Source organism: Lonchura striata, chromosome 13 (assembly GCF_046129695.1).
Source record: "Lonchura striata isolate bLonStr1 chromosome 13, bLonStr1.mat, whole genome shotgun sequence".
In the NCBI taxonomy this organism is placed as follows: domain Eukaryota; kingdom Metazoa; phylum Chordata; class Aves; order Passeriformes; family Estrildidae; genus Lonchura; species Lonchura striata.
In genome coordinates this window covers 11027775-11044255 of record NC_134615.1, presented here as the reverse complement: position 1 = coordinate 11044255, position 16481 = coordinate 11027775, and the positions used below count along the sequence as shown (strand labels likewise).

The 16481-nt window shown below is 41.4% G+C and overlaps 1 protein-coding gene across 11 annotated transcripts in view; it reads left to right on the top strand.

Annotated features, from left to right (window-relative positions):
* ZNF423 (zinc finger protein 423) overlaps nt 1-16481 on the top strand; it is a 228206-nt gene that overhangs the window by 108973 nt on the left and 102752 nt on the right. The window lies entirely within an intron of this gene.

The window sequence follows — 16481 nt, the reverse complement described above, 5'->3', positions numbered from 1 at the left end:
GGATCAAAATTTTGCATAGATGGCATTCTTTCACTGAACTTGAAAAATAAAAAGTTGTGTTCATTAATGCAGTGATTCAGTCATTTTGGTCTAAGAAGCAGGGTTCCCTCATCCCCCTCCCTATCTCTTTAAGACACAAATATTTTGAAACAGTTCTAGAGATGGTGACCCCAAGATTAATAGAATTATTTAATTTAGATTTTGTTGAATATTTATCAGATTTCTTGTTGGTAATACTGCCTTTCAACAGAAGTGTCAAGTGGGTTGCAATTATCATCAAAGCTGATAGGTACAAATAAACAATGATCCTGTCTGCTATCACAGGGTGTGCAGGTTCATAAAGGGGAATTCTTGTGGAAGTCGCTTTCTCCCTATGAATTTTCCTCCCTGTTGCCATTGAACTTCTGGAATCAAAGTTGTTGAAGACTGAAAGACTTTGTCAGAAGATGTTAAGTGGATTATGGCCCATCATAATAAATATTCCCTGTGGAGAGATAGGGTATGTTCTCATGAACAGAGAGTATGGAGGAGCTGCCTCTTTTGACTTGTGCTTTCTAGTGCTTAGAAGTAGTCTTGAGCAGAATTCTGCTCTATTTACAACTGCACACAGCTTGTCTGCACAGATGACAATGTTATTGGGCCACTGCTGTAGCTCTTATGGCTGGAAATCACTGGCAGCCTGGATCCAAGCTGAATCACAGGTTAAACCTGACAAGTTAAAGAACATAGCAAGGGCTGCTGGCTCTTGAGTTACCAGATGTTTGTAGATCCATGTGTGTCTTAAGGGGAACTGTCCATTAAATGTCTCAGCTTTAATAGGAAAAGGGGATAGGAAAGAAGAGCATATGACTCCATATGGCTCCCTCAGTGTGGCAGTAAATCCTTGTGTTAGTGGGGTGCAACTGTGAGGAAGTACAGACCTGTCTCCTGATGTTGCTGTTTCGTAGCAAAAAATCCGTGGAGGAGATGGGGAGGATATAGCTAATGTGGAGTGGATGGCTTCCTCTGGGGTTATGGCTTCCATGAACTTGTAGATGCAGCATTATAATAAACAAAATATCTGACTTAACAGAGCAACTGTTAAGAACATTTAATTTGGTCTTTTTTCATGCATCTGCTGAAATTATTACATTTTAAAATGTTTGATTTGCATTCACAAAAGAAGTAAAATTTCCTGACTGTGGGCCATTTAGCACCTGTTTCTGCCTATAAGACTCAATATACCTTTTCCAAAACCTTGTTTTAAGAAGGAAAAAGATAGTTTCTTAGTTGTTCTTTATCAGATAGCTGCACTGGGCTGTCCTACCCCTTCTCTGTAGTTAATTTACATGATGTTTAGTTGTGAAGGATTTGACAAAGATAGATACCAGTATCAAGAAGGGACAATATGATTTGTGTTGCTACTAAAAACTAATTCTGCTTGTGTGAATTGTAAGGTAGCTTTGGTCCCTTCTCCCTACTAACAAAGCTTTTTCTATTATCAAAAAGGAAACCACCTTCTTGACTTGTATTCTCCCAGCAGAAGTCAGGTTAAGCTTCATAGAGTAGTGGAAGTAACAAGTAATTAAGAATAACAAGCAATTGTGATTAAAAACTCAAAACAAAACCTTCACTTTCAAGGGGCCATATGTTGGTAAAAGTGCTCCCCAGCTGAACCATATGGATGGGTGGAATGTGGGATCTTCTGCACATTGGGAAGAGACCGTAATAATTTGTGACTTGACATACAATTGCCATGTTTCTTTTTGATCATGCCAGACATCCACAGGTCTCTGTCACATCCTTGTACAAGAATGAACGTGGGTCTCTGCAAACTAAGTATCTTAGCTTCAGAGTTAAAAGCAAGTGTGCCTTTAATTAAAACAAGACCAGCTTCTAACAGAAGTTGCCTTGGTCAGATGATGCAGTCAATGATCCTGTTCCCTCCCCTCTCTTGCTGGAAGCTGAAAAAACAGTTGCAAGTACCATTTTAAAGGCTGTTTTGCCAAGCATCTGGCAAATGCTTCATGTCAAAACATCCATCTTTTCCCTCTGTGGGCAAAGAATGAGCCCAACTCGCTCATATCTTCACTGGTCACACTAAGAAGGCTAAACACACCATCCAGTAAAATGCTTTAGCTTCAAAAGTGGAACTGGTCCTTTATTTTGTGGAGGCTGCTTTATCCCTTTGTGGAAAAGGAAGCACAAAGTGTTGCTGTGGAGCAATAATAGAGATGTATGAGAAACCATGGATAGTCTTTAATCAATTTCAGCAGCTTCACGGAGGCCTTGCAACAGGGTTTTAGGCTGAGATGCATAGAAGAGTACACAGTGATATCTTAGAAAGGGACCTGATGATGCCTTGCGTGTGTGAAGGAACTGCTGACACTGGCATCTAATAGCATGAATATATGTTCTGCTGTTGTACCTCCTGGCACAGCCTTGGTAGTTTCTTCATCCACTGCAACTTACAGAAGCTCATCTGGTTGTGTGGGAGAGGATGTGATTAGCAGCAGTGGCATGTGCCTAGCAGTGCTGTGTGATTTGCAGAGGTACTTGTGAGATGCCTTAAGGGTGTTTATGCTCATGTTGCCATTTTCAGTAATCAACTCTTATTGATTTTTTCACAAGAAATCAAAGTTATTTTATAGGAAAATATTATGGAGGTTTCTCTTTGGTCAATGGATTTTTGATTTCTCAAACTTTCAGGAACTTAGAAGCTTTTTTACTTTTTAGCCCCCTGTACTTCAGTATACATAAACCCCTTTTTGAACAAGTCTGGGAAGTGTTTGACATGGAACATTTGCTGATGTATTGTTTTTCTTCCTAAGCCATCAGTGGAACAACTTGCTTCTTCCTTCTTGCATGAAAATGCTGGCCCACCTCAATCACTCTTAGCACCAGTGAACCCCAACACAGCCAAAATAACATCTATATCTAACTTGCATGCAGGCAGCATCAAGTTTGGGAGGTCAGTAGTATGGTTTGCAAGTTCTTGCATTACATATTATCCAGAGAAATTATTTTAATGGAATACAGAGTCAAACACAATCAATAAATTCAGGCTCTGTAGGTACAGATTTAGGTATTGTTTATTCTTCCTTGTTTAGAGGAGCTTTTGCAGTCAGCTACCCTGCAGTGGGCTAATGGTGGCTGGCTGCCAGATGCCCACCCAGCTGCTCTCTCTCTCCCCAGCCTCAAGAGGACTGGCAGAGAAAGTAAGATGAAAAAGCTGAGTTGACATAAAAACAGAGAAATGGCCCAGCAATTACTGTCATGGGTAGATCAGACTCGATTTGGGGGAAACTAACTTAATTTTCCTCCGTGCCCCAGGAGTGCTGGGCAGTGGGGGGTTATGGCAAGTGCAGTGATGGTCGGTCAGCGGTGGGTCTGTTGTGGAGCCAGCTGCATCCAGCACAGGGCAGCCCCTGACCCCTTCTGACAGAAGCCCCCCTGCAGCCCCAGAGCCCAGGCTGGCCAGCACACCCAGCACATGCTCACATTTCCACCCTGTGCTGTGTGTGCAGCACGGCCCGGCCAGCCTGACCCCTGGCCTCCAAGCAGATGTCTCCAACTTTTCTTGCCTGCTGTCAGGGTAAGTAGGTGAGGGGCTCTCACATGAATGTTGATCCTGAGCCTGGCTTGTGGAGGTCCTCTTTGATGTTTTATTTTGGCTGCTTGCCAGGGGGTCCAATTTTAAAGCACAAGGGTAACGATCAGATTATTTTTATTATCCCTGCTTCAGAATTCACTGTTCTGCAGACATTGTTTCCTGCACTCTTGCTGGGTAGCAAAATGTCCCCAAGAAGGACATGCCACCAGATACAAGATCTGTTTCTGTGTTGCTGGGAGGAATAACACAGGGACTGCCAAAGTTGCCTGGCTGTTCAAATACTAATGTCACAAACTGTGGCTTGCTCTTCACTGCTTTCCTCATTTAGCCATCCCAGAGCACTATTTGGAAACAAGCACAATGCACCTGGTGGGTCAAGAAAAGCCTTCCTTGCTTTTGTTCTGGATACCTGGTAATGTGTGCTAGCATGTTGTGGTGCAAGACTAAGTGTATGCTGTACAAAAACTCAGTATAGAATTAATACCTGCCTGGAGGTTTCTATGTACTTAGGTGGGAAAGTCAGCCTTATCAATCATTCTTTGTGTTTCACTCTTCAGAATAAGTACTATTCAGATTTATGGGCTGCCTAATTTATTAATCTGAGTAAAAAGAAGACAAAGATATATCTGATTCATTGAATATAATCTTTTGGGCAGATCAGGAAGATAAAGAAAAATACTGAGCGCTGGCTTGGAATAGAAATCTTCAAATATTATCATTTGATCTAGAAATAAACTGGCAGAACACAAAGGTTGCCTACATTTAACATTCATAGCATTTTACTACTAGATACTGTGCTTACTTCAGATGTCAGAAAATAAGAGACTTTGCACAAAAGCTGGGTTTTATTCATTTTGTGACACTCTTCCTAATGCTACCCAAACCAGCGTGTGTTGGTCTAATTGCCCCTCTGTATCTCCATTTTTATATCACTGTAGGTCTTTGGAATTTAGAAATTCTTGATTACCCTGTGTACTGTAACATTTGAAACTGTACTTGAGCCTAACTGCGTTTTGATGTCCCTGCTTGCTTTAAATGGCAGAAGCACTGAATATAAATTAGAATATATTAGCATTTTGCTGACTTAAAAGATGACATTTGTTGTGAGGCATAAAGAGTTAATCTTAGACTTTTAGCACTGAGCTTACTTTATTGAGCTTCTGCATACACGTGTTAATTTTCTCAGATGAGGGATAATGGATGTCACTTGAGAAAACAATACTGATTTGGGTTCTTTCATAGTTTGTGGGTTTATGTCCCACATGGTATAGAAGCAAGCTCTGGGAGATTGCCTGAAATACGCCTGGCCTCTCAGCTGCACTAAAAATAATTCCTGCTTCCCTTATTTCTAGAAGTAATTCTGAGATGCTGCAAACCTTTACTAGCTCCTTGTTTAGGAAAAAGATTTCTCTTCAGCTTTCAAATAACAATAAGGGAATGGTCTTTAGGTGTAACTGTTACATTTCCAAACCACTCCTTTGTAAAAATGCATGTGTGTTGTGGATTTTTTTTGTTTTGTTTAATCACTTTTGTTATGAAGCGTTCTTGATTGGGTGACCTTTCTTTGAGAGCAGCAGTTCACATTGGATTTTGGCAAAATGGGTTTGATCATCCTTGCTTTACTAAGCACTAGTACCTAGATGACAGTAATTCACCCTCTAATACCCCCACAAAACCTATTTATGCAGAACTCGACATGATTTGCAGTCTCTCTAAAGGAGGAATATAGGACTTAAGCAGTGCCTAGAATTATTTTTTTGACCTCCATTTAAGTTATTGGAAGTATTAGGCTCTTCAGACAACTAACCTGTTCTCTACAGTGGCACTTTGCACCTTACAACAGAGCTGCACTATCAATTCTGTGGCATTCATGTGTCTCCCTCCTAACTTGACGGTAGAAAATTGCAAGGGAAATTGCTGCCCAACACTGGAGAGTTTCAGGCAGCCAGTTAAATTGATCTTAGCAGTGATAATAGTCCAAAGGCAACACAATCACAACCTCTTTATTAATATTTGCTGACCATTGTCCATTTTAACTGTAACACATTGCCTGTGAATGCCAATAAGCATCCCAATGTCAGGGTACTCATTTGAGCTTTGTGATCTGCAGCACATACAGGTACAGAGGTGTTATTTTATTTGTTTGTTTCTGGAGACAGAAAAAATGCTGGCAACTAATAGATACTAGAGATGGTTTTTTCCAACACCAATTTAAAGGAAGTGTGTGAATGGAAGAATTTGTTTCTGAGAATTCAGATAACATCTGCATTAATATGGTATATTGTAAGGATCATTAATGTTCAGAGTATATTATCAGGTGTTTTCTAATGCACTTTTGATGAGCTGTAATGATGCTTGCTGTAGTTTTTTTTCATCTCTAGTCTCCCTCCCTTTTTTTTCTGCTTGATTGTAATAATGACTTAACCCAGGTGGTAGACTCTATCCAGAAAGTGCCCAAGGGAAATATTATTCCCTAGTACCAGCAAACATCACAGATAGTCATTGAGTTCACTATGAAGTTTCCTCAGGAGGGAAGATCTTGGATCTCCCCTTGGGTATCTGGACCTGCCCCACATTTGCAGTGTAATAATCTGGCTTTGGGATGAGATGGAGAAATGGCAGAGAGAAACAAGATGAAAAATGAAGTGGAAGGGAAGGAAAAACGCCAGTAATATGTGGTAACTTTAGAAATTACCGATTTTTGTTAGAATATAATTTGTCATAGAATAAGGCCCTGAAAGTATTTGGATCATTTTGAGATTATTATTAAAGAGCACAGTGCGGGTTCAAATGATGAGTGTAAGGATAGAGATTCTTCCCTTTGGATATCTCAGGGTAGGGTATTGGTTGGTTATGATCCTGTTAGAAATTCATCTGGTTTTCAGATATGACTGATATTTGTCCTTAATATTTGTCTTTTGTAGCTCTCTTAATCTGCTCGATCAGCCAGGAAATGTATTTTAAAGCTCTGGTTCCCTGGTCCTTGTTATGCCACCTAGTTGCACAGAACAGCAAGCTTTAAATAAATGTCAGGGATATGCTGTAGCTGTGTCAGGTAGACAAAGTGCCTAAAAGTGAAAAACTGAAAATGCAGGCAATGGTGATAGAAAAATACTACTGAGCAAAGTCTTTGTAGTAGTGGGTGTGCAGAGTGTCTGGTATCACTCGCTGTGTACCATTAGGATTTACTGGCAGTAGCCAGCACAGGCACCACAAGCAAGAGTAAATCATGCTGGTTGTTCAAAAGATGGTCTCTTGTAAGTTTATCCAGGTTTACATGCATGTGAGAAGAAGGGGCTTCTTTGTTTTCTTATTTTTTCCAAATATCTGTTTCATTGTTTGTAGAAGAATTCAAAAATAAAGTACCGAGGAAGAAAATTATGCTGTTAGGTTGCTTTTGGCTATATTATACTGTAAACTATACTTTGCAAATATAATCTGTAACAGCAAATGGTGTACAAAGGAAAAGGAGTTATGTTGTCGCACACAACGATTTCCATTTTCTGTATAAAAGCTTGTTTAAATAATTTTGTGCCCTTCCCTTTTCACTGCCTTTCTTAGTCAGTAGCTGAGTGTGTGCCCCTGTCAGCCCAGGGCTGTGCACGTGGTGTGGGGAGACCTTTCTCAGCAAAGGGGGCTGCAGGGAAGCTCAGGCAGCTCTCCCACCAGTGGCTATTTTGCCTGGGACAGGTTTTCTTTGAGGTTGTACTTACTTTCTGAAATTATTTGTACCATCTCCTAATCCATCCACATCTGTCCCCTTAATATTCTCCAGGACTAGAAGGGCACTCTGCAAGTCTCCTAAAATGGAAATGAAAAACCCAAGTGATATCTGGCCCTAAACTGTTTTAGATTTCTCTTGGAAAAAAAAGAGGCTTTTTAGTGGTCTTTTACTTCTGGGAGCATGGTTTCCCTCCCCAGTGAGATGCATTTTGTGTCAGCTGTTTCTATATTAAAAAAAGTCTCCTGAAATAACTGCTTTTGGCTTGTCAGCATCTGGCAGCCCTCTCCTCCTGAAGCAGGCACCACCAAGGTCCCGTGAGAGCAGGAAGGGCCCCTCTCCCCCTGTATGGCCCCTGCAGAGAGGGGGTGCCTGGCCCGGCCGGGGTCACAGGTGGGGCAGCCCAAATGGATGGCGCTGCGCTTGCTTCTGATGTGCCTGGCCTGTGCTTGCACACCCCGATTAAATTTCTGCTCTTGTCAGTCCATTAAACCTCCCAAAGTGATTTGTTCTCCCCAGAGAATCACAGGAGAGGGGGTGGAAAGGTAAAAAGAGAAAGGAGAAAAATAAAGAAGGGCTGGCAGGAGGAGAGGACAAACCAAAAATGAGTAAAACAGAGCTGCTGAATCCCATAGCCAAGTATTACATTATAGACTCCCAGTTTGGATATAAACAAAACGTTTCCTTAGAGCAGAACTGCATCCAAAACTAAAAAAAAAAAACAACAAAGTTTTCCAGAGGTGAACCAGACGTGCTCTGTCCTGCCTCAGGCGCAGGAGAAGGTGACTTGCCTCTGGCACCTCTCAGCCCCTCTCTCCTCGTGCCCCGCTGTGCACTGCGAGCAGGACGGTTCTGCGGGGCTGCTCGTGTTGCACAGCTGGGTTCTGGGCAATTCCTGATGCCCAGGGCACGTACCTGGCTGGCCTGGCCTCTGGCTGCTGCAGCAGCTGCATGTCCCACTGCTGCCCAGTCCCCTGTGCAGCTGCCGTGTGCCTCCTGGCCCTGCTGTGAGCAGCCAGCTTTGCTGATGTATTTATTGTGTCACACTGCCAAACTCAGTGGGTTTTGCAGGCTGGTGGTGTGGCTCAGAGCTCAGTGTGACAGTGGCCACAACGCAGTGGCTTCCCCTAGTGTCCCTCCAAGGGTGCTGAAGACAGAGCAGGACAAGGCTGAGTCTCCTGATGGGTTTCAGGACACCCAGCTTCTTGGCTTTGAGGAGTCCATATGTCTTAAAATATTATCCAGCTAAATGAAACAAAAAATGCCATGCCAAAAGAGCACAAATGTTGTCACCAAACTTAATAAAAGTAAGGAAATGAATACTTATAGTTGACCTCCAATACCTAGGCACAGTGGGGTGTAGCAAGGAAGTAGTTAGAAAGGCACCATGGTGAGCCTTTGCAGTGAATTACCTTATTTTTATTAACTTTCTGACAACCTCAGTGAATTTCCTTTCTTTTTATGATGTGATTAAAAAACCTAATCAGATCGTGTAATTAAAATATATAATTGCACAATCTCAGAGTTTTTAATAATTACTGTACATGGTAAATATTGTTACCTGATAACACTTTGCACAAAAATTCTGATGAATTTGTGTAGGATGGTTAGGAGGTGTCTGATTTTCAGTGTTTGCAATGGAACCTTCTCTAATGGCACTATATAGATAGTAAAATGTTTTTAAATGGAAAATATAGTGAAACTCTAAAATAATGACTCAGTTGTCCCTTTTTAAAGCTTTTGTACATATTGGGCAGCAGGTATGTGTTGACATGGTGTGTTTCTGTGCATTTATAATGGCTGTTTCCTTCATGCTCACGCCTCTGCTTCTGTTTTGTTAGGCACCACCCACTGGAAAATGGGTGTTTTGATACAAAGCAACACAGTAAGAAAAAAATCGGATCAAATCCAGTATCTCAATTCCAGCCAAAGGTCTGAATTAAAATGAACTCCCTCTTAAGCCTGTGTACAGTGACTTCAGGGTAGACATGATTGAAATCTTCCTGATGTCAGGTAGCCAGGAGGCCCTGGACTATGGTTATGTTCATAGAAAATCCAAAGATACAAGGTATGATAACCCTAAATACTAGGAAAATTGTTACTTTTTTTACCTCAAATCAACCAAACAAAAAAAGGTCGTATGTGTCTTTAAAATCAGACCCCAGGTGTGAGAAAGCAGTTTCTGAGTTTTCATTCATTTGTCCAATTTTGTTTTGGGAAGGGTGAGATGGGCTAAAGATCTTATTTTAGACAGCAGCACAGTTTATTTGTGGTCGGAAAACTCTTCTGTCATGAAAATTTTTGCCTTATTTACCAGAGCTAAAGTAAATTTCAGAAAAGCCTTGACAAAACATGTAAATAATATGTGAATTGTATCTGGGGAACCTTGTTCTCTCTCTCTCTCTCCTGTGGGAGACACCAGAGTTGCTCCAGTCTGTGCTCCTGTCTGGGCAGGGAGCTTTGGCTGTGGCTCTGGGAAGGGCAAAACCAAACAGATTAAAAGGAGGCGGCGAGGGGTTTTCATAATTTAGATATATTTAGGACAGTAGGCTTTTTGCAAATGAATCTGGTCTGAACTTTAAAACCCTTTGTATTGTTTATGAAAACAGTAGTTTTTAATTTCCATGATGTAGGTGTGTGTGTTGTCAGCCATTAATTGACTGGAGATGTTTTTTTAACACATCTGGTTTTGGAGGTACAAGTGTGTCTTTTGAACCTCTGATGCCTGATTTCCCAGAGAGATCTTGGTTGTTTATTTTTTATAGAGTCTTTTTCTGTTTTGATTTTTTTACCATTTTTCCTGTGCAGAAAATGTGCCCCTACCCTAAATATCGACCTCCAGCATCCACCCATGTTTAATTTAGGGGACTCATCTGTAGAAAGCCTGTACCTTTCTGTAAAAAGCCTTGCTGTACCTTTAGTGTCAAGATGTACTTTTGGAGGGTAAATTCAGTCTCTCTCCCCACGGTCTCCTCATTCCTTTTACCGAGTTGTTTAGTCTATTAACATTCCCAGATTCTTTTTTGTAAGTATAACCAGTCCTCATCATGTGGGTGAAGTTAGAGAGAAAGTTATTGACTGTAGCTTTTCCCTTTATTTAATTTAATTCTCTGATATAAGTGCCCATGTCTGTGTGAGACTGCTCTCAAATGGAAGGAGTGCTGTTAGTGAGTTGTTGGAGAAACATATTTGTTTGCAAGTGCCAAGACATTTGCTGTCCCTCCTTCTCTTCAGGGATAAATTGAGATGATTCAGTGTACACTCCAACCCTAATTTTAATCTCATTTAAACAAATAATTGTGCCCTGCACCTTTCCTCATTATAAATTCACTCTCTCATGTATCTGTGGCCAAGGCACAGAGGCAGTTCCTAACTAGGATAAATCGTACAATTCACATTTTGTGGGAGGCAAAAAACCAACCACACATGTGTGGTCAGAAGAAAACCTGCATTGCTAGATAAACTAGAGCAATCTGAATAGAGAAAACGAGCACCTAAGGCTGTAAAACAATTCAGGAGGAAGGTGTCTCTGTTGCAGGGGACTTTGAGGAAAGTGCCCCTGTTCCGGTGCGTGGGCAGTGTGGTGCTTGCAGCTGGGGCTGGGAGCGCAGCAGGGACGGAGGGAAGGCTCCTGCCAGGCTCTGCGTGGCTCCTGGCAGGAGGGCAGCAGGGCTGGAGGGGCTGTTGTCTCCTGCTTGGATTCGCTCTGGCTCCCCAGCTGCGCTCCCCCCTCCTGCCTGCCTGCACTGATGAGCATCCTCCCTACGGGAGGCTTTCTCCGGAGCGTGGTCGCTGCTGACTGACAACCTGAGAAGCCTCTAAAGAATTTAGAGATTCTTTAAAGTCATTTAGAGATTCAAAAAGTCTCTCGCAAACTTGTGATGTAGGGGATGGGGCACAGCCTGGGCTGCTCTCAGTGCTGGGTACCCACAGGAGAGCGATATCCTGTGACATGGAGGTGCTTGCAGTGGGCATCATGGGGCTCATCCCCTGCAGCCTGAACGGGGTCTCAGCAATGTTGGGCATGGGATCCCTCCTTGAGCTACATCAATGGAGTTGGGAGCTCAAGGAAAAGAGACCTTGGCTGCTGCCAGAGCTCTTCTTTTGAACACCTGAGAGCGCAGCCGCACAATTTGTCATGGGCCCTTCAGTCAAAAGGGCAAAGATGTGTTGGAAGAAGAGAGCAGCTTTCGGCGGATGGTTTTGTTGTGCGGTGCAGTGCAAGTCCTCAGATCACAGATGCCGGGTCACTGACGGTTAAACTTGAAAGGCCTCTCATGCAGCACATTTGTTGTAGGGAAACACTGGTGTACCGAGAGCAATCTTACCGGGTGGCAAATGTGTCTGTTTGCTTGCTCATTTTAAAAGTCTCTTCTTGTTTAAAATGGTGGGTACTGTTAGGAAAAAAGAAGTAGCATTACCATACAGCGCAGAATACATGTCTCTCCTAGGCAAGCCATGCTGTTTGACTTTCATCTTGCATAGTAAAAAACCTATAGTTATTTTCTTTTTAAACCTTTCAGTTATTTCTGTCAGGTATTGATAAGTGAAGAACTTCCTTCCCATCTCTGTTTCATGCAGTTCCCCTCAGGCCAGTTACAAACATTGTGCAGATTTATGACCAATGTTTATGATAATCAGGAATGTGCTTCATATTCACTAGTGTGCTGTTACATTTGTGGGTGTTCTTTTTTAATTTTAAATGAATTAATTTCTTTAAAATTGTTTGCTAACTAACCCAGAGTCTTAACTAATTGTACTTTACCCTAATGCACACCATCCCCAAGGAATGGGAGATTTACTCAGCAGGAACAAACCCCATTTCCAGTCTTGGGTCAGATGGATCTGGCAGCTTCTTCAGCTCCAGGGATACCCACTGAGGTCACTGGGGCACACAAGCCTCTCCAAAGGCAGATGGAGTCCTTGAGGGGCTGCACTCACCAGACGTGTGGAAGTTGTGATATTTGCAAGTGCAGCTTCATTTCCGTTCATCATGTTTATTTACATGAAATCTTAATTCTGAATTCACTAAAGGGACAGGGAATACATGTACCTTTCTGAAAATATCTCTAGTAGAACTGGCTATATCTCATATTTGTGTCACTTGAATTTTAGAAATGTTGAGTAACTGCTGTTCCTATTGTATTCAATGGGATTGCTGTGAATACAAAGCACATTTGGAAGTCAGAGCAATAATGTGTGTGCATAGCTATAAAACAGGTTACCTGATACTGTTTGTCACATGTAATTTACTTTTCTTCCCTTCTTCTTTGAAGACAGTATAAAATCTGGATGTTGTTGGTTTTTACTGTTTGTTTATTGCTGAGTAATTTCAGCCAACATGTGGTTTTCAGCATTAAGTTTATTCATCATGAACATCAACCCATTGAGATTGTAAGTGCATCACATTTTTCCCACCTAGATCAAAATGAGAGTCTGGAACAGCCTCCTTCTTTTTAACTTAACAAGCTGGTTTTATTTTCCCCTGCAACTTGCTCTAATAATATGACCAGCTTTAAGTTCTTCAGGCTGGAAAGCTTGGCAGTAAAGTTCTGTGCAGAGCAGAGGTACGAAACATAAGGTTTTTTTCAGGTTTGGAACATGGCAATTGTCTTCTACTGAGCACTGATGGAAAATACTAATTTAGAAGCAGAATTCTGTTCTCTGGAAAATAGTTATCATCTGTTAGAGACAGGGACTGCAAACCCATTTTCTTACAGGTCAGGTCACTACATAATATCAGTTGAAGATCACATCACAGAAAGCCATCCTAGCAATGCAGTCACTTCTGGTGACCCCAACCAGAGGGCACAGAGCATTTTTGGTGTCTGGTCCATTTTCTCACTTCTAGTGGTTCTTTTGGCTCACAGCTGATTCACGACAGAAGAGTGGAAACAGCTCTGCAAAAATGGAAAGGCCACTCTAATATTCTCTACCAGCACAGAAGCAGATAGCCATTTGTCTTAGTAGTGACAGCAGATTATCAGAGAACTCTTGGCAAAGCTGTCTTTGTCCTAGTTTGCCACTGCCCCAGTTTTAAAAGCACTTGCTTCTCCAGACTGCTGCCCACACCATCAAAATGAGCTCTTACTTGATTCTGCACAAGCTGAATATCCTGTGGGAAAAAAAGTGCTGCTTGTCTTTGTCAGTGCTGACTTCCAGGACTCGCTGCTCACTGTGCAGGATATGACCCTTAAATGAATTTTATGAATGAGCTAAATGGATTGTAATTGATGACTTCACTTGAAAGTACAATGTAAAATCGTGAAAACAAGCACAATAAAACATTAAATTAAACCACACCAATCTGGTCTATTAGTGCAGAAAGGTCTATATCTCTTTCCTTTGAGCTTCTGCATTCAGTGAGTTTCTCCAAACAGCAGCTAATCTGTGTTTCTGGTGCTATGGCTATGAACTGAGGGAAGGAGCTTGAGCTGAGTCTGTGTGACTGCACATGCCTGAGGGTACTCAGCAAAACAGCCTGAGAACAGGTGCCTGCTGTATTTGAGAGCTGCCTGATCAAATGGGAGGGAGGAAATAGTAAATCTAGGAAATTAATCTCATGCATTTCATCCCACCAGAAAGGTTGTCCCGCTGGCCACATTTCCACGAGCAGCTCAGGCTCGGTCTCAGGTGTGTGCTGTGTGGGAACACCCTCCCTGCTAACAGCAGCAAAACACAAGGAAGGGAAAGCATCTCTATACAGAGATGAGAAAATGCATGAAGGAATGCATGTATTGCAGAGACGTGCACAGAGGCTGATGTCCTTCCACTGCTCTGGGCTGGAGCTTTGGCTCTGCAAAGGGGCGGCGCAGGGCCCAGGGCTGGCCCCACTCGTGCTGTGATGAGGGCAGGCTCTGCAAAGCTGCCATGAGGGCTGCTCAGATCACTGCAGCCACCCTGCTTGCATCCCTATGCTTGGATAGAAAAGAAAGCTCTTAAGTGCTGTGTGTTGTCTCTTTGTTTTGCATAATCAAGTGTTGAAATAATGATAAATGTTGACATCAAGTAGCCAGAAGTGCAGAATATAATTGTGTAAGGCCAATGGGGTCATATGAAGTTTGGGCTCTGGCTAACATAATATGTAGAAATATTACTAACAATTAGCTTAAGTATTGCCATTTATTGTAACTAATTTTACAACTAATTATTATAAGTAATAATTATTCTACTAGGATATTTTTCCTGATGGTTTTGTGTCATTCCTAATGTTTGAAAGTTGTAGATGTCGAAGCTGAAACCCTAATTCTGTAATGTTCTCTCAATGTGACTGTCGCATTCGTGATGTGTTTGCATGACTCCATACACAGTTTTGTTCTTTTACATCTGTCTTACAACGTGCCCTTTTGCTAAATGCTCTGTAGGCATCAAAGCAGGCAAGAATGACACAGGACCCTCTAGGTAGCAGGGTAAGCAGAAGCAGCAAGCTATTAAGATCTTCCTGTTATTTCATTGATGATTTTGTAGGTATCATCTTCTCATAGAATTTTAAAAAGACTGAATGTGCATTTGAATATTTCTGAGGAGCAGATTGCTAAGCAAAATATATATATATAATCCTAACACTTTGGTAGGAATAGGGTGAGTTATTATTGATTCACAGAGCACGACAAAACATCACTGCATGAATTAGCAAACAGCTGTTTCTAATTTGAGTTTAGAACTGTACACAGAGGAACTTGTTTTAGTGTTCACTCCTTTCATTTATAATGAATTTTAATTACCGCTACAGGTGAGAAAAATGTAGAAACAAGCTTGTATCTTGTGGAAGAAACAAAGGAGAGACAGATGCTAACAGATTTACAGTCTGTGATAAAAGGAATGTTTTGGTACACTTTACATGTAATTAGAGTGCAGCTGTTTTCAGTCCCAAGTCCATGATGCACAGCAGAATATAGTATCTGCTGCTTTTCCAAAGGGAGTAAAGAAAAACAGTGATTCAACTCTGAAAGCATTTAGTTTATTCCTAGATCTAACATAAAACTTTCTCCTCCAGCCCTATTATGCCATTTATCGAAGCATGAAATAACTTACTTAATGATATGTTAATTTTTTGTTACCAGTAAAATACAGACTGTTTGACATAAGGAAAAATAATGTTAAAAATAACTTATTTTATCATCTGCTCAGAATTATGGATCACCCTATCGATGGTCATTACTGAGCCTTGATATCTCTGCTAATGGGAGACAAGGGCTCAGGCATGCATTACTCTGCCTTAACAGGTTTCTGTATATCAGCTAAGCTTCAGTAGACATCTTTGTGTGTACTTTTAACTTGCAGTATAAAAAAGACTAATTAGATGTATCTTTGATCACTACAAAAAGGTTTAAACAAAGACAGCAAGGTTTAAATTGTCTATGTGTAACAGTTTATCTGTGGCAGACATCCCAGCAAGTTTAGTGTTTGAAATTCTGCACTACATCTTGTGCTGATTTTGTATTCTAAATACAAAGTTACTCTCCGTATGAGAAGAAAAATCAGATTATATATACTTTCCATTGAGCCAGACATCTTCCTTGCTTTTTAAAAAAAATCACTATAAAATGAATTGCAGTACAAAGCTGAGAAAGTGGGAAAAGAGTCACTAACCTTTGGTAATTTAGTCCAACAAAAATGCTTAGCTCATAAGCACGGGATTAGGTATAACTGAATTTTTCTCAAGTCAGAGATAATAATGAAAGCACTGCCTGTGGTGCCACTTACATTAGCACCTCTCTTAGACTTCTATCCAATTTTATGTTTGTTTTGTACATTTTATATGTACACACATACATACACATATATATTTATATATATATATAGTGAAGTGCCTTAAAATACAGACCTCTGACCTGTTTGGTGAAGAAGCTGATGTCACTGAAGTGTGAAGCTCTGTGTAGAGTTCTTCAGAGCACTGTGAACTTCCCAGGCCTTCCTCCCTGCCTTGGCTAAGGGTGAGTTAAGCAGTTCTGGGGGACAATTGCATGGTATGTTTTGAAGAATAGTTATAAGTAAGTTGCAGAAACCCTTCTTCTCTCATTTAGTGAAGTGTGCTTGAGTGTTCAGTAGTGCTGGGTGTCAGTCACAGCCCAGCAGTGACAGTGCCATTCAAAGCCAGATGCAGTGTCAGTGTACAAGGACTTTCACTGCCACAAGGGCAGGTGGGTCACAGTCCACTATTGCCTT